This window comes from Leuresthes tenuis, unplaced genomic scaffold (assembly GCF_036924035.1).
Source record: "Leuresthes tenuis unplaced genomic scaffold, fLeuTen1.0.hap1 SCAF_17, whole genome shotgun sequence".
Lineage (NCBI taxonomy): Eukaryota > Metazoa > Chordata > Actinopteri > Atheriniformes > Atherinopsidae > Leuresthes > Leuresthes tenuis.
Window position 1 is genome coordinate 28,468,000 of NW_027325371.1, and position 22,569 is coordinate 28,490,568.

General features: G+C 44.4%; 1 non-coding gene across 1 annotated transcript; it reads left to right on the forward strand.

The window, feature by feature from the left end:
* The first annotated feature begins 14,059 nt into the window (after positions 1 to 14,059).
* On the forward strand, positions 14,060 to 14,173 carry LOC140274280 (U5 spliceosomal RNA). The gene has a single exon (XR_011908248.1). It is a non-coding gene; the product is annotated as a U5 spliceosomal RNA (small nuclear RNA).
* Positions 14,174 to 22,569: the final 8,396 nt, after the last annotated feature.

A 22,569-nucleotide genomic window follows, 5' to 3' on the forward strand; every position in this document is an offset into this window, starting at 1 on the left:
GGGACTGAAAGCATTTCTCCTTGCCAGTGCGAGAGAGACGCCGAGAGCGTGACCAGAGCTGCATCGCTTCCGCCTGTACCCCGTTGTTTGGTTCTGCCTCTGGCCAACAGGTGGAGGTGTCCACTCCAGCAGGTGCTCACACTCCTGTTGTCCTGCCCCCTCCTGAACCCATGCAGCTTGGACGAGCCAGATAGACTCCGACTGAGCGTCAACGAAGACTTCAGGCGAGGCTGTGTTTTTATTGCGGCCAACCCGGCCACGTTCGAGAGAACTGCCCCAATCTGCCAAAAGCCTGGGCTCACCTGAGGAGGGGGGGATCCAGGTGAGCCAAGATTCAGGTTTTTTCCCTTCCACACGTACTCAGTTGTCTGCCGTTTTGTTTTGTGACTCTAAGGAGGTGGCTATAAACCCGTTTGTGGATTCTGGGGCAGATGAGAATTTTATTGCCGCAGATTTTGTTAAACTACATAATATTCCTGTTGTGTCACTTACAGCACCTCGTAAGGTAAATGCTCTAGACGGTATGTTGTTGTCTGTAATTTCTCACCAGACTGTACCTTTATCTCTACTTATCTCTGGTAACCACCATGAGCTTATCAGTTTTTTTATTATGCCTGCTCCTCATACTCCTGTGGTTTTAGGTCTCCCCTGGCTTAGACTGCACAATCCCAACATTGACTGGACACAGAGCACAATATTTAGCTGGAGTGTAGCATGCCACAATAATTGTCTTAGATCTGCTGTTCCAGCCTTGAGTCCTCCTGCCATAGTTCCTCCCGTCTCTCCTGATCTTTCTGGGGTTCCTCCTTGTTATCATAACTTGGCTGAGGTATTTAGCAAACATCAAGCTCTCTCTCTCCCACCACACCGTCCCTATGACTGCCACATAGACTTACTGCCTGGGTCCCCTCTCCCCTCCAGCCGCCTTTACAACCTCTCCCGTCCCGAGAGAGAGACTATGGAGAGGTACATAAAGGAGTCATTGGCAGCAGGTATCATTCACCCCTCTTCCTCCCCTGTAGGTGCTGGGGGTTTTTTTGTGTCTAAGAAAGACAAGACCTTGCGCCCCTGCATTGACTATCGTGGTCTGAACGCTATCACTGTCAAGAATAAATATCCCCTGCCACTATTGGATTCAGCTTTTCACTCCCTTCATCAAGCCACTGTCTTCTTCAAACTAGATCTTCGGAATGCATACCATCTTGTCCGTATTCGTGAGGGGGATGAGTGGAAAACGGCGTTCAACACACCTCTTGATCCATTTTGAGTACTTGGCCATGCCTTTTGGGTTAACTAATGCACCGGCAGTTTTTCAATCCTTAGTTAATTATGTACTCCGTGACATGCTCAACCGTTTTGTTTTTGTTTATCTGGACAACATTTTAGTTTTTTCTAGCACACTGGAGGAACATAGCAAGCATGTCAGATTAGTTCTCCAAAGATTGCTTGAGAAAAGATTATTTGTCAAGGCTGAGAAATGCGAGTTTCATGTCCAGTCAGTCTCTTTTTTGGGCTTTGTCATTGAAAGAGGTCAGATTCGCTGTGATCCAGCCAAGGTAAGGGCGGTGGTTGAGTGGCCAGTACCTGAGAACCGCAAGCAACTTCAGCGTTTCCTTGATTTTGCTAATTTTTACCGGCGCTTTATTAGGAATTTTAGTAAGGTGGCTGCTCCACTCACCCAACTTACCTCCACCTCCAGCCCTTTTACCTGGACCTCTGAAGCTGCCCAGGCATTCTCAAGACTTAAAGAGCTGTTTTCCTCTGCGCCTGTTCTCATCCACCCTAATACCTCTAAGCAGTTCGTAGTGGAGGTGGATGCCTCTGACAGTGGTGTGGGAGCAGTGCTTTCGCAGATCTCACAACAGAAGTTGCATCCGTGTGCTTATTTTTCTCGCCGGCTGTCTCCAGCTGAGCGCAACTATGATGTGGGTAACCGGGAGCTTTTAGCAGTCGTTCTGGCATTAGAGGAGTGGAGACACTGGCTGGAGGGAGCAGAAATTCCATTTGTGGTTTGGACGGACCATAAGAACTTGGCCTACCTTCAGCAAGCCAAACGTCTCAATTCTCGACAGGCCAGATGGGCACTTTTTTAGGCAGATTTAATTTTACTCTCTCTTATAGACCTGGTTCCCATAATTTAAAGCCTGATGCCCTTTCCCGTCAGACAGAGAGACAGCCATTGACTGATCCCTCTGAGCCTGTGCTCCCTCCAAGCTGTTTTGTGGGAGCGGTCCATTGGGAGGTTGAGCAGCAGGTTAAGAGGGCCCTTTCCCGTTGTCCCCGTCCAGAGATCGGACCACCTAACTCTTTGTTCGTTCCCGAGAACGTTAGGTCTCAGGTGCTGCAGTGGGGGCACTCCTCCAGATTGGCCTGCCATCCTGGGGCGGCACGCACACTTGAGCTTATTCGACAGCGGTCCTGGTGGCCCACGCTGGTCTGTGACACCAATCAGTTTGTGGCAGCGTGCTCTGTCTGTGCCCGAGGGAAGGCCTCGCACCAACGGCCCGCTTGCTTGCTGAACCCTCTCCCCATTCCCTCACATCGCGTAGGATTTTGTCTCTGGTCTACCTCCTTCTGCAGGTAACTCTGTCATCCTTACTATTGTCGATCGTTTTTCTAAGGCTGTGCATTTTGTACCACTGTCGAAGCTCCCTTCTGCTCTGGAGACTGCTGAACTCTTGGTTCATCATGTTTTTCGTCACCATGGTATCCCCATGGACATCGTTTCTGATCGGGGACCCCAGTTTTTTTCCCAGGTTTGGCGAGCGTTCTGTGGCGCATTGGGGGCGAGGGTTAGTCTATCGTCTGGGTACCATCCTCAGTCGAACGGCCAGACAGAACGGGCCAACCAAGACCTGGAGGCCGCTTTAAGATGTGTGTGTGCACGTAACCCATCCTCCTGGAGTGTTCTGCTACCGTGGGTGGAGTATGCTCATAACAGTCTCTCCACATCTGCTACTGGTATGTCGCCATTCATGGTAATGTATGGTTTTCAACCCCCTTTGTTCCCTTCCCAGGAGGATGATGTGTCCGTCCCTTCTGTTCAGGAACACTTGCGACGAGTTCGCAGAGTGTAGGCGTTCGCCCGCTCCTAATTATCAGCCTGGGCAGATGGTGTGGTTATCCACCAGGGACCTGCCTTTGCAGGTAGAATCCCGTAAGCTGTCCCCTCGTTTCATTGGTCCTTTTCCAGCGGTCAGAATCATTAATCCCTCGGCTGTGCGCCTTAAGCTCCCAGACTCCCTTAAGGTACACCCCACGTTTCATGTGTCCCTCTTAAAGCCAGTCACCTCTTGTGCACTTGGTCCTCCAGCTGAACCTCCTCCTCCCCCCCCTGGTCGTGGATGGCCATCCTGCTTACTCAATTAATCGGATTCTGAATGTCAGACGTCGAGGCAGGGGTTTCCAGTATTTGGTTGACTGGGAGGGTTATGGGCCGGAGGAATGTTCTTGGGTTCTTGGGCGCTGGCTATGTGGGAGGGCAACCCCCAGCTCTGCTCCTCCTACCGGCGGTTCGTGGTGGAGATGAGAGGGGTCTTCGACCATCCTGTTCGTGGTAAAGAGGCGGGCAACCGACTGCTCTCACTACGCCAAGGCTCCAGGTCAGTAGCCGACCCGCTTACCCGCCAGACCATACATGATCAAAACAGGGAGCGGAGGTTGTTCAGCTGCAGGGTGTGAATTTCTGACTAAAGTTTGTAAATAGCGGGTAAGACAAAGTGCGAATGCCCGACAATGTATGATCAAAAGAGGGAGCGGAGGTTTTCGGCTGCAAGAAGGTGTGAACGTCTGACCAAAGTTTTTAAAAAGCAGTTAAGAAAAGGTTCGAATATCCAACCAAACATAATCAAAAGCGGGAGCAGAGCTGTTCGACTGCAAGTAGGTGTGAATGTAAGATCATAATTTGCAAGAAGCTGATGAGAAAGGGTGAGAATGCCCGACTATACACCATCAAATGCGGGAGCGGAGTTGTTCGGCTGTGAGTAGGTGTGAATGTCCGACCATAATTGCTGAAAAATGTGTTAGAAAAGACTAGAATGCCGGACAATACATCATCAAAAGCTGGGAGAGGTGGTGTTCGGCTGCAAGTAGGTGTGAATGTCCAGCCATAATTACTCACAAACGGGTAAGAAAAGGTAGTTTTGCCAGACCATACACGATCAAAACAGGGAGCGGAGGTGGTTCAGCCGCAAGGTCTGAATGTCTGACTAAAGTTTATAAAAAGCGGGTAAGACAAGGTGCGAATGCGCGACAATGTATGATCAAAAGAGGGAGCGGAGGGGTTCCGCTGTAAGACGGTGTGAATGTCCGACCGTAGTTGGTAAAAAGCAGGTAAGAAAAGGTTGACATACCCGACTGTACACAATCAATTGCGGGAGCGGAAGTGTTCGGCTGTGAGTAGGTGTGAATGTCCGACCATAATTGCTGAAAAATGTGTTAGAAAAGACTAGAATGCCGGACAATACATCATCAAAAGCTGGGAGAGGTGGTGTTCGGCTGCAAGTAGGTGTGAATGTCCAGCCATAATTACTCACAAACGGGTAAGAAAAGGTAGTTTTGCCAGACCATACACGATCAAAACAGGGAGCGGAGGTGGTTCAGCCGCAAGGTCTGAATGTCTGACTAAAGTTTATAAAAAGCGGGTAAGACAAGGTGCGAATGCGCAACAATGTATGATCAAAAGAGGGAGCGGAGGGGTTCCGCTGTAAGACGGTGTGAATGTCCGACCATAGTTGGTAAAAAGCAGGTAAGAAAAGGTTGACATACCCGACTGTACACAATCAATTGCGGGAGCGGAAGTGTTCGGCTGTGAGTAGGTGTGAATGTCCGACCATAATTGCTGAAAAATGTGTTAGAAAAGACTAGAATGCCGGACAATACATCATCAAAAGCTCGGAGAGGTGGTGTTCGGCTGCAAGTAGGTGTGAATGTCCAGCCATAATTACTCACAAATGGGTAAGAAAAGGTAGTATTGCCAGACCATACATGATCAAAACAGGGAGTGGAGGTGGTTCAGCTGCAGGGTGTGAATTTCTGACTAAAGTTTGTAAAAAGCGGGTAAGACAGGTGTTCAGCTGCAAGGTGTGAATGTCCACCCATAATTCCTGAAAAATGGGCAAAAAAAAGGTGTGAATGCCCAACCATACATCATCAAAAGCAGGAGTGGAAGTGTTCGGCTACAAGAAGGTGTGAACGTCCAACCAAAATATGTAAAAAGAAGTTAAGAAAAGGTTCGAATATCCAACCAAACATAATCAAAAGCGGGAGCAGAGCTGTTCGACTGCAAGTAGGTGTGAATGTCAGATCATAATTTGCAAAAAGCTGATGAGAAAGGGTGAGAATGCCCGACTATACATCATCAAATGCGGGAGCGGAGTTGTTCGGCTGTGAGTAGGTGTGAATCTCCGACCATAATATCTGAAAAATGTGTTAGAAAAGGTAAAAATGCCGGTCCATACATCATCAAAAGCGAGAGAGGTTGTGTTCGACTGCAAGTAGGTGTGAATGTCCAGCCATAATTACTCACAAACGGGTAAGAAAAGGTAGTAGCCAGACCATATATGATCAAAACAGGGAGCGGAGGTGGTTCAGCTGCAAGAAGGTTTGAATGTCAAACTAAAGTTCAAATATATTAACAAAAGCGGGAGGAGAGGTCTTCGGATGAGAGTGGTTGAAAATTTCCAACCATAATGTATAAAATGCGGTGAAAAAAAAGGTGTGATAGAACACTAAAAGGTGGAGCGGAAGTGTTCGGCTGCAAGAAGGTGTGAATGTCCGACTATATTTGGTGAAAAGCAGGTGAAGCAAGGTCTGAATGCCCAACCTTACATCATCAAAAGCAAGATCAGAGTTGTTTGGCTGCAAGAAGGCCATAGTTTGCCAAAAGCGGGTAAGGTGCGAATGTCCGACTAAATATCAACAAAATTTGGGGCGGAGGTCTTCGGATGCAAGTGGGTGTGAATATCCCACCATACAAGTATGGTGGGTGGAGAGGAAGCTGTGAATAGCCGACCATAGTTTGGAAAAAGCGGGTAAGAAAAGGTTTGAATGCCCGAACATACACCATCAAAAGAGGGAGCGGAGGTGTTCCGCTGTACGAAGGTGTGAATGTCCAACCATACTTGGTAAAAAGCGGGTAAGAAAAGGTTAATATACCCGACTGTACACAATCAATAGCGGGAGCGGATGTGTTCGGCTACAAGAAGGTGTGACAGTCCGACCATGGTTTGTAAAAAGCCGGTAAGAAAAGGTGCGAATGTCCGACAATGTATGATCAAAAGAGAGAGCGGAGGTTTTCGGATACACGAAAGTTTGAATGTCCTACCATAGTTTGTAAATAGCGGGTAAGAAAAGGTTCAAATGCCCGACTATACACCATAAAAAGCGGGAGCGGAGGTGTTCCGCTGTAAGACGGTGTGAATGTCCGACCATAGTTGGTAAAAAGCGGGTAAGAAAAGGTTAAGATACCCGACTGTACAAAATCAATAGCGAGAGCGGAGTTGTTCGGCTACAAGACGGTGTGAAAGTACGACCATGGTTTGTAAAAAGCAGTTAAGAAAAGGTTCGAATATCCAACCAAACATAATCAAAAGCGGGAGCAGATCTGTTCGACTGCAAGTAGGTTTGAATGTCCAGCCATAATTAATCACAAACGGGGGAAGAAAAGGTAGTATTGCCAGACCATACATGATCAAAACAGGGAGCGGAGGTTCAGCTGCAAGGTGTGAATGTCTGACTATAGTTTGTAAAAAGCGGGTAAGACAAGGTGCGAATGCCCGACAATGTATGATCAAAAGAGAGAGCGGAGGTGTTCGGCTGCAAGGTCTGAATGTCCAGCCATAATTTGTAAAAACCGGGTAAGAAAAGGCTCGAAAGCCCGACTATACATCATCAAAAGCGGGAGCGGAGGTGTTCAGCTGCAAGAAGGTGTGAATGTTCGACTAAAGTTTGTAAAAAGCTGGTAAGACAAGGAGCGATGTCCCGACATTGTATGATCAAAAGCGGGAGCGGAGGTGTCCAGCTGTGAGTAGGTGTGAATGTCCGACCATAATTGCTGAAAAATGTGTTAGAAAAGGTTACTGGACCATACATCATCAAAAGCGGGAGAGGTGGTGTTCGGCTGCAAGAAGGTGTGAAAGTCCAACAATGGTTTGTAAAAAGCGGGTAATAAAAGGTTCGAATGCCCGAATATACATCATCAAAAGCGGAAGCGGAGGTGTTCGGATGCAAGAAGGTGTGAACGTCCGACCAAAGTTTGTAAAAAGCAGTGAAAAGCGAGAAAAAGCTTTTCGTGAGTTTTGCATGATTTGGGATTTTGCTTATAAAATGCATTACTTCACTCAAACTATGTTAAAACTGATTTGTCCTTCATATTTACCATGTCTAGAAATATTTAAACAAAAAAACAACGTTGTACTTTGCAGTAAAAGAAAGAGCAAATCTAAAGTTTCAGGAATCCGAGTATAAGCCTGCTTTCATGAGTTCTGCACGATTTCGGATTTTGCTATAAAATGAATTGCTTTGCTCAAACCAAGTTAAAACTGCTTTGTCCTTCCATATTCATCAATGTCTAGATCGACTTCAACAAAGAAAAACATTGGACTTTGCAGTAGAAGAAGTTGAAATCCATCTACACATTGATAAATACGAAGGACAAAGCAGTTCCCACTTGCCCATAAGAAAATAAGCTTATTCTCGGATTCCTGATCTTTCAGTTTTGCTCTTTCTTCTACTGCAAAATACAATGTTGTTCTTTGTTGAAGTCGATCTAGACATTGATAAATATGAATGAAAAAGCAGTTTTAACTTGGTTTGAGTGAATGAATTCATTTTATACATAAAATCCGAAATCGTGCAGAACTCATGAAAATAAGCTTATTCTCGGATTCCTAAAACTTTTGATTTGCTCTTTCTTTTATTGCAAAGTACAACGTTGTATTTTTGTTTAAATCTATCCAGACATTGATAAATATGAAGGTAAAAGCCGTTTTAACATAGTTTGAGTGAAGGAATTAATTTTATAGATAAAATCCCAAACCATGCAGAACTCCTCAAAAGGGGCGTATGGCTTAATCACAAGTGTTGCTCTTTCTCATTCAGGGTAGTATGAGGAAGTTTATGCTTGAAATATATGTAGAAATGGGTACATATGAATGACAAAGCAGTGTTAACTTAGTTTGCGTGAAGGAATTCATTTTATACATAAAATCCGAAATCGTGCAGAACTCATGAAAATAAGCTTATTCTCGGATTCCTAAAACTTTTGATTTGCACTTTCTTTTACTGCAAAGTACAACGTAGTTTTTTGTTGAAATCTATCTAGACATTGATAAATACCAGTCGAAACTCTGCTGCCGCTTTTGATCATTTATGGTTGGGCATTCTTACCTTTTCTTACCCGCTTTTTACAAATTATGATCTTACATTCACACCTACTTGCAGTCGAACACCTTCTCATCCACTTATGATCATGTGCGGTTGGGCTTTCGCACCTTTTCTTACCCATTTTTCAGTAATTATGGGTGGACATTCAGACCTACTTGCAGCCGAACACAACCTCTCCCGCTTTTGGTGATATATGGTCCGGCATTCTTACCTTTTCTAACACATTTTTCAGCAATTATGGTTGTAGAATCACACCTACTCACAGCCGAACAACTCCGCTCCCACATTTGATAGTGTATAGTCGGGCATTCTCACCCTTTCTCAACAGCTTTTTGCAAATTATGATCTGATATTCACACCTACTTGCAGTCGAACAGCTCTGCTCCCGCTTTTGATTATGTTTGGTTGGATATTCGAACATTTTCTTAACTGCTTTTTACAAACTTTGGTCGGACGTTCACACCGTCTTGCAGCCGAACACCTCCGCTTCCGCTTTTGATGGTATATAGTCGGGCATTCGAGCCTTTTCTTACCCGCCTATTACTTACTATGGTTGGACATTCAAACCTTCTTGTAGCCGAACACATCCGCTCCTGCTTTTGATGATGTATTATTTGGCATTTGCACCTTTTCTTACCCATTTTTCATTAATTTTTGGTCGGATATTCAGACCTTCTTGCACCTGAACACCTCTGCTCCCGCTTTTGATGGTGTATAGTCGGGCTTTCGAGCCTTTTCTTCCCCGATTTTTACAAATTGTGGTTGGACATTCAGACCTTGCAGCCGAAAACCTCCGCTCCCTCTTTTGATCATACATTGTCGGGCATTCGCCCCTTGTCTTACACGGTTTTTACAAACTTTAGTCAGACATTCACACCTTGCAGTTGAACCACCTCCATTCCCTGTTTTGATCATGTGTGGTCTGGAAATACTACCTTTTCTTCCCCCGTTTGTGAGTGATTATGGCTGGACATTCACACCTACTTGCAGCCGAAAAACCACCTCTCCCGCTTTTGATGATGTATTGTCCGGCATTCTAGTCTTTTCTATCACATTTTTCAGCAATTATGATCTGACATTCACACCTACTTGCAGTCGAACAGCTCTGCTCCCGCTTTTGATTATGTTCGGTTGGATATTCAAACCTTTTCTTAACTGCTTTTTACAAACTTTGGTCGGACGTTCACACCTTCTTGCAGCCGAACACCTCCGCTTCCGCTTTTGATGGTATATATTCGGGTATTCGAACCTTTTCTTACCCGCTTTTTACAAACCATGGTTTGTAAAACCTTCTTGTAGCTGAACAACTCCACTCCTGCTTTTGATGATTTATGGTTGGACATTCGCATCTTTTCCTACCCATTTTTCAGTAATTATGGGTGGATATTCACATCTTCTTGCAGCTGAACACCTCCTCTCCCGCTAATGATCATGTAAGGTTTGATATTCGAAAATTTTCTTTCATGTTTTAAAGCAATTATTAATGGACATTCACACCTACTTGCAGCCGAACACAACCTCTCTCGCTTTTGATGATGTATGGACCGGCATTCTTACCTTTTCTAACACATTTTTCAGCAATTATGGTCGGAGATTCACACCTACTCACAGCCGAACAACTCCGCTCCCGCATTTGATGGTGTATAGTCGGGCATTCTCACCCTTTCTCATCAGCTTTTTGCAAATTATGATCTGATATTCACACCTACTTGCAGTCGAACAGCTCTGCTCCCGCTTTTGATTATGTTTGGTTAGATATTCGAACCTTTTCTTAACTGCTTTTTACAAACTTTGGTCGGACGTTCACAATATCTTGCAGCCGAACACCTCCGCTTCCGCTTTTGATGGTGTATAGTCGGGCATTCGAGCCTTTTCTTACCCGCCTATTACTTACTATGGTTGGACATTCAAACCTTCTTGTAGCCGAACACATCCGCTCCTGCTTTTGATGATGTATGATTTGGCATTCGCACCTTTTCTTACCCATTTTTCAGTAATTATTGGTCGGACATTCAGACCTGCTTGCACCTGAACACCTCTGCTCCCGCTTTTGATGGTGTATAGTCGGGCTTTCGAGCCTTTTCTTCCCCGATTTTTACAAATTATGGTTGGACATTCAGACCTTGCAGCCGAAAACCTCCGCTCCCTCTTTTGATCATACATTGTCGGGCATTCGCCCCTTGTCTTACACGGTTTTTACAAACTTTAGTCAGACATTCACACCTTGCAGCTGAACCACCTCCATTCCCTGTTTTGATCATGTGTGGTCTGGAAATACTACCTTTTCTTCCCCCGTTTGTGAGTAATTATGGCTGGACATTCACACCTACTTGCAGCCGAAAAACCACCTCTCCCGCTTTTGATGATGTATTGTCCGGCATTCTAGTCTTTTCTATCACATTTTTCAGCAATTATGATCTGACATTCACACCTACTTGCAGTCGAACAGCTCTGCTCCCGCTTTTGATTATGTTCGGTTGGATATTCAAACCTTTTCTTAACTGCTTTTTACAATATTTGGTCGGACGTTCACACCTTCTTGCAGCCGAACACCCCCACTTCCGCTTTTGATGGTATATATTCGGGTATTCGAACCTTCTCTTACCCGCTTTTTACAAACCATGGTTGGACTTTCATACCTTCTTGTAGCTGAACAACTCCACTCCTGCTTTTGATGATTTATGGTTGGACATTCGCATCTTTTCCTACCCATTTTTCAGTAATTATGGGTGGATATTCACATCTTCTTGCAGCTGAACACCTCCTCTCCCGCTAATGATCATGTAAGGTTTGATATTCGAAAATTTTCTTTCATGTTTTAAAGCAATTATTAATGGACATTCACACCTACTTGCAGCCGAACACCACCTCTCCCGCTTTTGATGATGTATGGACCGGCATTCTTACCTTTTCTAACACATTTTTCAGCAATTATGGTTGGAGAATCACACCTACTCACAGCCGAACAACTCCGCTACCGCATTTGATGGTGTATAGTCGGGATTTCTCACCCTTTCTCATCAGCTTTTTGCAAATTATTCTCTGACATTCACACCTACTTGCAGTCGAACAGCTCTGCTCCCGCTTTTGATTATGTTTGGTTAGATATTCGAACCTTTTCTTAACTGCTTTTTTACAAACTTTGGTCGGACGTTCACACCTTCTTGCAGCCGAACACCTCCGCTCCCTCTTTTGTTGGTGTATGTTCGGGCATTCGAACCTTTTCTTACCCGCTTTTTACAAACCAGGGTCGGACTTTCACACCTTTTAGTAGCCGAACAACTCCGCTCCCGCTATTGATTGTGTACAGTCGGGTATTTTAACCTTTTCTTACCCGCTTTTTACCAACTATGGTCGGACATTCACACCTTCGTACAGCGGAACACCTCCGCTCCCTCTTTTGATGGTGTATGTTCGGGTATTCAAACCTTTTCTTACCCGCTTTTTCCAAACTATGGTCGGCTATTCACAGCTTCCTCTCCACCATACTTGTATGGTTGGATATTCACACCCACTTGCATCCGAAGACCTCTGCCCCAAATTTTGTTGATATTTAGTCGGACATTCGCACCTTACCCGCTTTTGGCAAACTATGGCCTTCTTGCAGCCAAACACCTCTGATCTCGCTTTTGATGATGTAAGGTTGGGCATTCAGACCTTGCTTCACCTGCTTTTCACCAAATATAGTCGGATATTCACACCTTCTTGCAGCCGAACACTTCCGCTCCACCTTTTAGTGTTCTATCACACCTTTTTTTCACCGCATTTTATACATTATGGTTGGAAATTTTCAACCACTCTCATCCGAAGACCTCTCCTCCCGCTTTCTTTAATATATTTGAACTTTAGTCGGACATTCAAACCTTCTTGCAGTTGAACCACCTCCGCTCCCTGTTTTGATCATATATGGTCTGGCAATACTACCTTTTCTTACCCGTTTGTGAGTAATTATGGCTGGACATTCACACCTACTTGCAGCCGAACACAACCTCTCTCGCTTTTGATGATGTATGGACCGGCATTTTTACCTATTCTAACACATTTTTCAGCAATTATGGTCGGAGATTCACACCTACTCACAGCCGAACAACTCCGCTCCCGCATTTGATGATGTATAGTCGGGCATTCTCACCCTTTCTCATCAGCTTTTTGAAAATTATGATCTGACATTCACACCTACTTCCAGTCGAACAGCTCTGCTCCCGCTTTTGATTATGTTTGGTTAGATATTCGAACCTTTTCTTAACTGCTTTTTACAAACTTTGGTCGGACGTTCACAATATCTTGCAGCCGAACACCTCCGCTTCCGCTTTTGATGGTGTATATTCGGGCATACGAACCTTTTCTTACCCGCTTTTTACAAACCAAGGTCGGACTTTCACACCTTCTCTTAGCTGAACAACTCCGCTCCCTCTTTTGATTGTGTACAGTCGGGTAATTTAACCTTTTCTTACCCGCTTTTTACCATCTATGGTCGGACATTCACACCGTCTTACAGCGGAACACCTCCGCTCCCTCTTTTGATGATGTATGGTTAGGCATTCGCACCTTCTCTCACCCGCCTTTTACTATGGTCGGCCATTCACAGCTTCCTCTCCACCATACTTGTATGGTGGGATATTCACACCCACTTGCATCCGAAGACCTCCGCTTCCGCTTTTGATGGGAACTGACAACATAAGAAGTCCGGACATACATTGATAGTATATGAATAAGTGGGTAGCTACTGACAAGCATTAAGCATGTCACACAGCCCAAACATATAACATTTCAGGACACACCACACAGTTAACAACCACAGTGAAGCGTGTCAAAGCCCAAACATGTAACATTCAACAGGACACTTACACAACACATTCAAATCAAACAGTCAGACAACATACAAGAACATATACCCCAGCCGGCATTGCTCCCTGCCTATTTTCGTACAGCACACTATGTGTGCGCACACCTTTATTCACAAACTCTTCAACTTATACTCTTTTACCGAAGTTGCTACAGCTCGATTGGCCGAATACCCTTTGATCCTATTTCGGTGAATTTGACATCTGCCTTACATATAACAGATTAGCGGTTTAGCAGTTTTAATTTAGTTTGAGTGAAGGAATTCATTTTATAGCAAAATCCGAAATCGTGAAGAACTCATGAAAGTAAGCTTATTCTCGGATTCCTGAAACTTTAGATTTGCTCTTTCTTTTACTGCAAAGTACACGTTGTTTTTTTTGTTTAAATCTTTCTAGACATGGTAAATATTAAGGACAAAGCAGTTTTCACATAGTTTGAGTGAAGGAATTCATTTTATAGATAAAATCCCAAGAGTCTGATGGGAAAAGAGAGTGAATGCGAAGTAGACTTTAACACGGCTATGGGAGCGAGCCGAGTGTGGGCTAACCAGGAGAATTGCTTGAAAGAAATGCGACCCCGAATGAGCGGTCAGAACAAAGCCTCAATACGGGATTCTCGTGGTGTTTTTGTTGCTGCCTTGTCTTTTGCACAGAGTAAAAGACATGGCAGCCATCGAATAGGGCCCGATTGTTCCTACTTGGTCAGCCGAGGAGCAAGGGGGGGGGGGGGGGGGGGGGGGGGGCAAGTGTCTCAACCAAGCAAAGCTCACCATGGGGAAGGTGGCTATGCCAACAAGCCTGATGCCCTGCTCCCGCAGTGACGGATAATCGTACTCTGGTTTCTCTTCATAACGTACAAGTCTTTCGCCTTTTACTAAAGATTTCTGTGGAGAGCAGCACTAATGAGTTGTTTCTATTTTTGGCAGGCTTTACCTTTGCGGGTGAAGCCCTTTCTGTCTGTGCAAAAGAAATCTTGTTACTGTGCAGAGTGACTTCTCTGAGTAGAGTCGCCTTACTTGTTGCGACTGTGCCGATGTTCGAAGCTGGAGTGCAAAGTTGTTGCTTGAATGGTGCTTGCTGGAGCGTGCGGGAGTGCAAAGTTATACCATTTAAAAGGGCTGAAGAGTGCTCAGTGCAGCGGGTGGGCGACACTCTGGCCACCTTGAAAACCGAGGTTACATCCACTACCAGGGGCAGCCCAAGTTCTGCCGCAAGTGTGGTGAGCATGGGCACCTGGTTGAGGCTTATACCAAGGTGTTATGTGGGAAGAGCAGAGAAATTGGGCAAACTTTTGGAGAGTGTCCAAATGGCAGGAAATGTAATCTCTGTGGAGAATTAAATCACCTCTTCAGAGATTGCCCTAAATCTTTTGCCAACAAATTAAAGACGGTAAAGCCACAGTCAAGCCAACAAAGAGAAGGACCAAAGGTGGCAGTTGGTGAACAAAGTGAAGAGGTTGACCCAATAAATTCAAACTTCCCGCCAAAAGCTTGGATTGGAAGTGAGGAGCAAAAAGGGGAGGGGCCTGTAGAGGCCTCACCACTCAGTGTTGAAGTCTGTGAGAATTCACAGGCAGAGGGTGGAGCTACGCTAAATGAGGAGGAAGAGCAGACAGGTGAGTCTAGTGAAGATACTCACCTCCCCGAAGGTCAACAGAAGGTCAATTTGTTGATAGGCATTCATTTATTTCTTCACTTCTGATGAAGTTTCAACAATAAACAACAAACTTTGTATTATTAGAAAGAACCAGAATCATTCTTCAGGAATCCGAAAATAAGCTCTATTTTATGAGTTATGCACGAATTCGGATTCTCCTATAAAACGAATTCATTAACTCAAACCAAGTTAAGACTGCTTTGTCCTTCATATTTATTCATGTCTAATCAAGTTTCAACGATAAACAACGTTGTACTTTGTAGAATGAGAAAGAACTTCTTCAGCAATAAGCATCTCTCGACATATGACGAAGTACAGATTTTGCTATAAAATTAATTCCTTCTATCAGCCTGACTTAAAACTGTTTGTCCTCCTTATTTATCCACTTCAAATCAAGTTTCAACAAATAAAAAAAAGTTGTAGTTTGAGAAAGTACAACTTAATCTTCAGCAATCAGTATAAAAAGAGGTGCAAATGCCAACCACACATACCTACAAGGTGGAGCGGAAGTATTCAGCTGCAAGTAGGTGTGAATGTTCGACTATAATTTGTAAAAAGCGGGAAAGAAAAGGTTCGAATGCCCGACTATATATTAACAAAAGCGGGAGGAGAGGTCTTCGGATGAGAGTGGGTGAGAATTTCCAACCATAATCTATAAAATACGGTGAAAAAAAATATGTGAATGCCTCATAGAGCACTAAAAGCGGAAGTGTTCGGCTGCAAGAAGGTGTGAATGTCCGACTATATTTGGTGAAAAGCAGGTGAAGCAAGGTCTGAATGCCCAACCTTATATCATCAAAAGCGAGATCAGAGGTGTTTGGCTGCAAGAAGGCCATAGTTTTCCAAAAGCGGGTAAGGTGCGAATGTCCGACTAAATATCAACAAAATTTGGGGCGGAGGTCTTCGGATGCAAGTGGGTGTAAATATCCCACCATACAAGTATGGTGGAGAGGAAGCTGTAGATAGCCGACCATAGTTTGGAAAAAGCGGGTAAGAAAAGGTTTGAATGCCCGAACATACACCATCAAAAGAGGGAGCGGAGGTGTTCCGCTGTACGAAGGTGTGAATGTCCGACCATACTTGGTAAAAAGCGGGTAAGAAAAGGTTAAAATACCCGACTGTACACAATCAATAGCGGGAGCGGATGTGTTCGGCTACAAGAAGATGTGAAAGTCCGACCATGGTTTGTAAAAAGCGGGTAAGAAAAGGTGCGAATGTCCGACAATGTATGATCAAAAGAGAGAGCGGAGGTTTTCGGATACAAGAAGGTTTGAATGTCCCACCATAGTTTGTAAAAAGCGGGTAAGAAAAGGTTCGAATGCCCGACTATACACCATCAAAAGCGGGAGCAGAGGTGTTCCGCTGTAAGACGGTGTGAATGTCCGACCATAGTTGGTAAAAAGCGGGTAAGAAAAGGTTAAAATACCCGACTGTACACAATCAATAGCGGGAGCGGAGTTGTACGGCTACAAGAAGGTGTGAAAGTCCGACCATGGTTTGTAAAACCCGGAAGAAAAGGCTCGAAAGCCCGACTATACACCATCAAAAAGAAGGTTTGAATGTCCATCAATAATTGCTTTAAAACAAGAAAGTAAATTTTCGAATATCAAACCGCACATGATCATAAGCGGTAGAGGAGGTGTTCGGCTGCAAGAAGGTGTGAATGTCCACCCATAATTCATGAAAAATGGGTAAAAAAAAAGGTGCGAATGCCTAACAATACATTATCAAAAGCAGGTGTGAATGTCAGATCATAATTTGTAAAAAGCTGATGAGAAAGGGTGAGAATGCCCGACTATACACCATCAAATGCGGGAGCGGAGGTGTTCGGCTCTGAGTGGGTGTGAATGTCCGACCATAATTGCTGAAGAATGTGTTAGAAAAGGTAAGAATGCTGGACCATACATCATCAAAAGCGGGAGAGGTGGTGTTCGGCTGCAAAAAGGTGTGACTGTTCGACTAAAGTTTGTAAAAAGTGGGTAAGACAAGGTGCGAATGCCTGACAATGTATGATCAAAAGCGGGAGCGGAGGTGTTCAGCTGCAAGAAGGTCTACATGTCCATCAATAATTGCTAGAAAACATGAAAGAAACTTTTCGAAAATCAAACCGCACATGATCATAAGTGGGATAGGAGGTGTTCAGCTGCAAGGTGTGAATGTCCACCCATAATTCCTGAAAAATGGGCAAAAAAAAGGTGTGAATGCCCAACCATACATCATCAAAAGCAGGAGTGGAAGTGTTCGGCTACAAGAAGGTGTGAACGTCCAACCAAAATATGTAAAAAGAAGTTAAGAAAAGGTTCGAATATCCAACCAAACATAATCAAAAGCGGGAGCAGAGCTGTTCGACTGCAAGTAGGTGTGAATGTCAGATCATAATTTGCAAAAAGCTGATGAGAAAGGGTGAGAATGCCCGACTATACATCATCAAATGCGGGAGCGGAGTTGTTCGGCTGTGAGTAGGTGTGAATCTCCGACCATAATTGCTGAAAAATGTGTTAGAAAAGGTAAAAATGCCGGTCCATACATCATCAAAAGCGAGAGAGGTTGTGTTCGACTGCAAGTAGGTGTGAATGTCCAGCCATAATTACTCACAAACGGGTAAGAAAAGGTAGTAGCCAGACCATATATGATCAAAACAGGGAGCGGAGGTGGTTCAGCTGCAAGAAGGTTTGAATGTCAAACTAAAGTTCAAATATATTAACAAAAGCGGGAGGAGAGGTCTTCGGATGAGAGTGGTTGAAAATTTCCAACCATAATGTATAAAATGCGGTGAAAAAAAAGTTGTGATAGAACACTAAAAGGTGGAGCGGAAGTGTTCGGCTGCAAGAAGGTGTGAATGTCCGACTATATTTGGTGAAAAGCAGGTGAAGCAAGGTCTGAATGCCCAACCTTACATCATCAAAAGCAAGATCAGAGTTGTTTGGCTGCAAGAAGGCCATAGTTTGCCAAAAGCGGGTAAGGTGCGAATGTCTGACTAAATATCAACAAAATTTGGGGCGGAGGTCTTCGGATGCAAGTGGGTGTGAATATCCCACCATACAAGTATGGTGAGTGGAGAGGAAGCTGTGAATAGCCGACCATAGTTTGGAAAAAGCGGGTAAGAAAAGGTTTGAATGCCCGAACATACACCATCAAAAGAGGGAGCGGAGGTGTTCCGCTGTACGAAGGTGTGAATGTCCAACCATACTTGGTAAAAAGCGGGTAAGAAAAGGTTAATATACCCGACTGTACACAATCAATAGCGGGAGCGGATGTGTTCGGCTACAAGAAGGTGTGACAGTCCGACCATGGTTTGTAAAAAGCTGGTAAGAAAAGGTGCGAATGTCCGACAATGTATGATCAAAAGAGAGAGCGGAGGTTTTCGGATACACGAAAGTTTGAATGTCCTACCATAGTTTGTAAATAGCGGGTAAGAAAAGGTTCAAATGCCCGACTATACACCATAAAAAGCGGGAGCGGAGGTGTTCCGCTGTAAGACGGTGTGAATGTCCGACCATAGTTGGTAAAAAGCGGGTAAGAAAAGGTTAAAATACCCGACTGTACAAAATCAATAGCGGGAGCGGAGTTGTTCGGCTGCAAGAAGGTGTGAATGTCCGACTATATTTGGTGAAAAGCAGGTGAAGCAAGGTCTGAATGCCCAACCTTACATCATCAAAAGCAAGATCAGAGTTGTTTGGCTGCAAGAAGGCCATAGTTTGCCAAAAGCGGGTAAGGTGCGAATGTCCGACTAAATATCAACAAAATTTGGGGCGGAGGTCTTCGGATGCAAGTGGGTGTGAATATCCCACCATACAAGTATGGTGGGTGGAGAGGAAGCTGTGAATAGACGACCATAGTTTGGAAAAAGCGGGTAAGAAAAGGTTTGAATGCCCGAACATACACCATCAAAAGAGGGAGCGGAGGTGTTCCGCTGTACGAAGGTGTGAATGTCCAACCATACTTGGTAAAAAGCGGGTAAGAAAAGGTTAATATACCCGACTGTACACAATCAATAGCGGGAGCGGATGTGTTCGGCTACAAGAAGGTGTGACAGTCCGACCACGGTTTGTAAAAAGCTGGTAAGAAAAGGTGCGAATGTCCGACAATGTATGATCAAAAGAGAGAGCGGAGGTTTTCGGATACACGAAAGTTTGAATGTCCTACCATAGTTTGTAAATAGCGGGTAAGAAAAGGTTCAAATGCCCGACTATACACCATAAAAAGCGGGAGCGGAGGTGTTCCGCTGTAAGACGGTGTGAATGTCCGACCATAGTTGGTAAAAAGCGGGTAAGAAAAGGTTAAAATACCCGACTGTACAAAATCAATAGCGGGAGCGGAGTTGTTCGGCTACAAGAAGGTGTGAAAGTACGACCATGGTTTGTAAAAAGCAGTTAAGAAAAGGTTCGAATATCCAACCAAACATAATCAAAAGCGGGAGCAGAGCTGTTCGACTGCAAGTAGGTGTGAATGTCCAGCCATAATTACTCACAAACGGGGGAAGAAAAGGTAGAATTGCCAGACCATACATGATCAAAACAGGGAGCGGAGGTTCAGCTGCAAGGTGTGAATGTCTGACTATAGTTTGTAAAAAGCGGGTAAGACAAGGTGCGAATGCCCGACAATGTATGATCAAAAGAGAGAGCGGAGGTGTTCGGCTGCAAGGTCTGAATGTCCAACCATAATTTGTAAAAACCGGGTAAGAAAAGGCTCGAAAGCCCGACTATACATCATCAAAAGCGGGAGCGGAGGTGTTCAGCTGCAAGAAGGTGTGAATGTTCGACTAAAGTTTGTAAAAAGCTGGTAAGACAAGGAGCGATGTCCCGACATTGTATGATCAAAAGCGGGAGCGGAGGTGTCCAGCTGTGAGTAGGTGTGAATGTCCGACCATAATTGCTGAAAAATGTGTTAGAAAAGGTAAGAATACTGGGACATACATCATCAAAAGCGGGAGAGGTGGTGTTCGGCTGCAAGAAGGTGTGAAAGTCCAACAATGGTTTGTAAAAAGCGGGTAAGAAAAGGTTAAAATACCCGACTGTACACAATCAATAGCGGGAGCGGATGTGTTCGGCTACAAGAAGATGTGAAAGTCCGACCATGGTTTGTAAAAAGCGGGTAAGAAAAGGTGCGAATGTCCGACAATGTATGATCAAAAGAGAGAGCGGAGGTTTTCGGATACAAGAAGGTTTGAATGTCCCACCATAGTTTGTAAAAAGCGGGTAAGAAAAGGTTCGAATGCCCGACTATACACCATCAAAAGCGGGAGCAGAGGTGTTCCGCTGTAAGACGGTGTGAATGTCCGACCATAGTTGGTAAAAAGCGGGTAAGAAAAGGTTAAAATACCCGACTGTACACAATCAATAGCGGGAGCGGAGTTGTTCGGCTACAAGAAGGTGTGAAAGTCTGACCATGGTTTGTAAAAACCGGGAAGAAAAGGCTCGAAAGCCCGACTATACACCATCAAAAAGAAGGTTTGAATGTCCATCAATAATTGCTTTAAAACAAGAAAGTAAATTTTCGAATATCAAACCGCACATGATCATAAGCGGGAGAGGAGGTGTTCGGCTGCAAGAAGGTGTGAATGTCCACCCATAATTCATGAAAAATGGGTAAAAAAAAAGGTGCGAATGCCTAACAATACATTATCAAAAGCAGGTGTGAATGTCAGATCATAATTTGTAAAAAGCTGATGAGAAAGGGTGAGAATGCCCGACTATACACCATCAAATGCGGGAGCGGAGGTGTTCGGCTCTGAGTAGGTGTGAATGTCCGACCATAATTGCTGAAGAATGTGTTAGAAAAGGTAAGAATGCTGGACCATACATCATCAAAAGCGGGAGAGGTGGTGTTCGGCTGCAAAAAGGTGTGACTGTTCGACTAAAGTTTGTAAAAAGTGGGTAAGACAAGGTGCGAATGCCTGACAATGTATGATCAAAAGCGGGAGCGGAGGTGTTCTGCTGCAAGAAGGTCTACATGTCCATCAATAATTGCTAGAAAACATGAAAGAAACTTTTCGAAAATCAAACCGCACATGATCATAAGTGGGATAGGAGGTGTTCAGCTGCAAGGTGTGAATGTCCAACCATAATTCCTGAAAAATGGGCAAAAAAAAGGTGTGAATGCCCAACCATACATCATCAAAAGCAGGAGTGGAAGTGTTCGGCTACAAGAAGGTGTGAACGTTCAACCAAAATATGTAAAAAGAAGTTAAGAAAAGGTTCGAATATCCAACCAAACATAATCAAAAGCGGGAGCAGAGCTGTTCGACTGCAAGTAGGTGTGAATGTCAGATCATAATTTGCAAAAAGCTGATGAGAAAGGGTGAGAATGCCCGACTATACATCATCAAATGCGGGAGCGGAGTTGTTCGGCTGTGAGTAGGTGTGAATCTCCGACCATAATTGCTGAAAAATGTGTTAGAAAAGGTAAAAATGCCGGTCCATACATCATCAAAAGCGAGAGAGGTTGTGTTCGACTGCAAGTAGGTGTGAATGTTCAGCCATAATTACTCACAAACGGGTAAGAAAAGGTAGTAGCCAGACCATATATGATCAAAACAGGGAGCGGAGGTGGTTCAGCTGCAAGAAGGTTTGAATGTCAAACTAAAGTTCAAATATATTAACAAAAGCGGGAGGAGAGGTCTTCGGATGAGAGTGGTTGGAAATCTCCAACCATAATGTATAAAATGCGGTGAAAAAAAAGGTGTGATAGAACACTAAAAGGTGGAGCGGAAGTGTTCGGCTGCAAGAAGGTGTGAATGTCCGACTATATTTGGTGAAAAGCAGGTGAAGCAAGGTCTGAATGCCCAACCTTACATCATCAAAAGCAAGATCAGAGTTGTTTGGCTGCAAGAAGGCCATAGTTTGCCAAAAGCGGGTAAGGTGCGAATGTCCGACTAAATATCAACAAAATTTGGGGCGGAGGTCTTCGGATGCAAGTGGGTGTGAATATCCCACCATACAAGTATGGTGGGTGGAGAGGAAGCTGTGAATAGCCGACCATAGTTTGGAAAAAGCGGGTAAGAAAAGGTTTGAATGCCCGAACATACACCATCAAAAGAGGGAGCGGAGGTGTTCCGCTGTACGAAGGTGTGAATGTCCAACCATACTTGGTAAAAAGCGGGTAAGAAAAGGTTAATATACCCGACTGTACACAATCAATAGCGGGAGCGGATGTGTTCGGCTACAAGAAGGTGTGACAGTCCGACCATGGTTTGTAAAAAGCCGGTAAGAAAAGGTGCGAATGTCCGACAATGTATGATCAAAAGAGAGAGCGGAGGTTTTCGGATACACGAAAGTTTGAATGTCCTACCATAGTTTGTAAATAGCGGGTAAGAAAAGGTTCAAATGCCCGACTATACACCATAAAAAGCGGGGAGCGGAGGTGTTCCGCTGTAAGACGGTGTGAATGTCCGACCATAGTTGGTAAAAAGCGGGTAAGAAAAGGTTAAGATACCCGACTGTACAAAATCAATAGCGAGAGCGGAGTTGTTCGGCTACAAGACGGTGTGAAAGTACGACCATGGTTTGTAAAAAGCAGTTAAGAAAAGGTTCCAATATCCAACCAAACATAATCAAAAGCGGGAGCAGATCTGTTCGACTGCAAGTAGGTTTGAATGTCCAGCCATAATTAATCACAAACGGGGGAAGAAAAGGTAGTATTGCCAGACCATACATGATCAAAACAGGGAGCGGAGGTTCAGCTG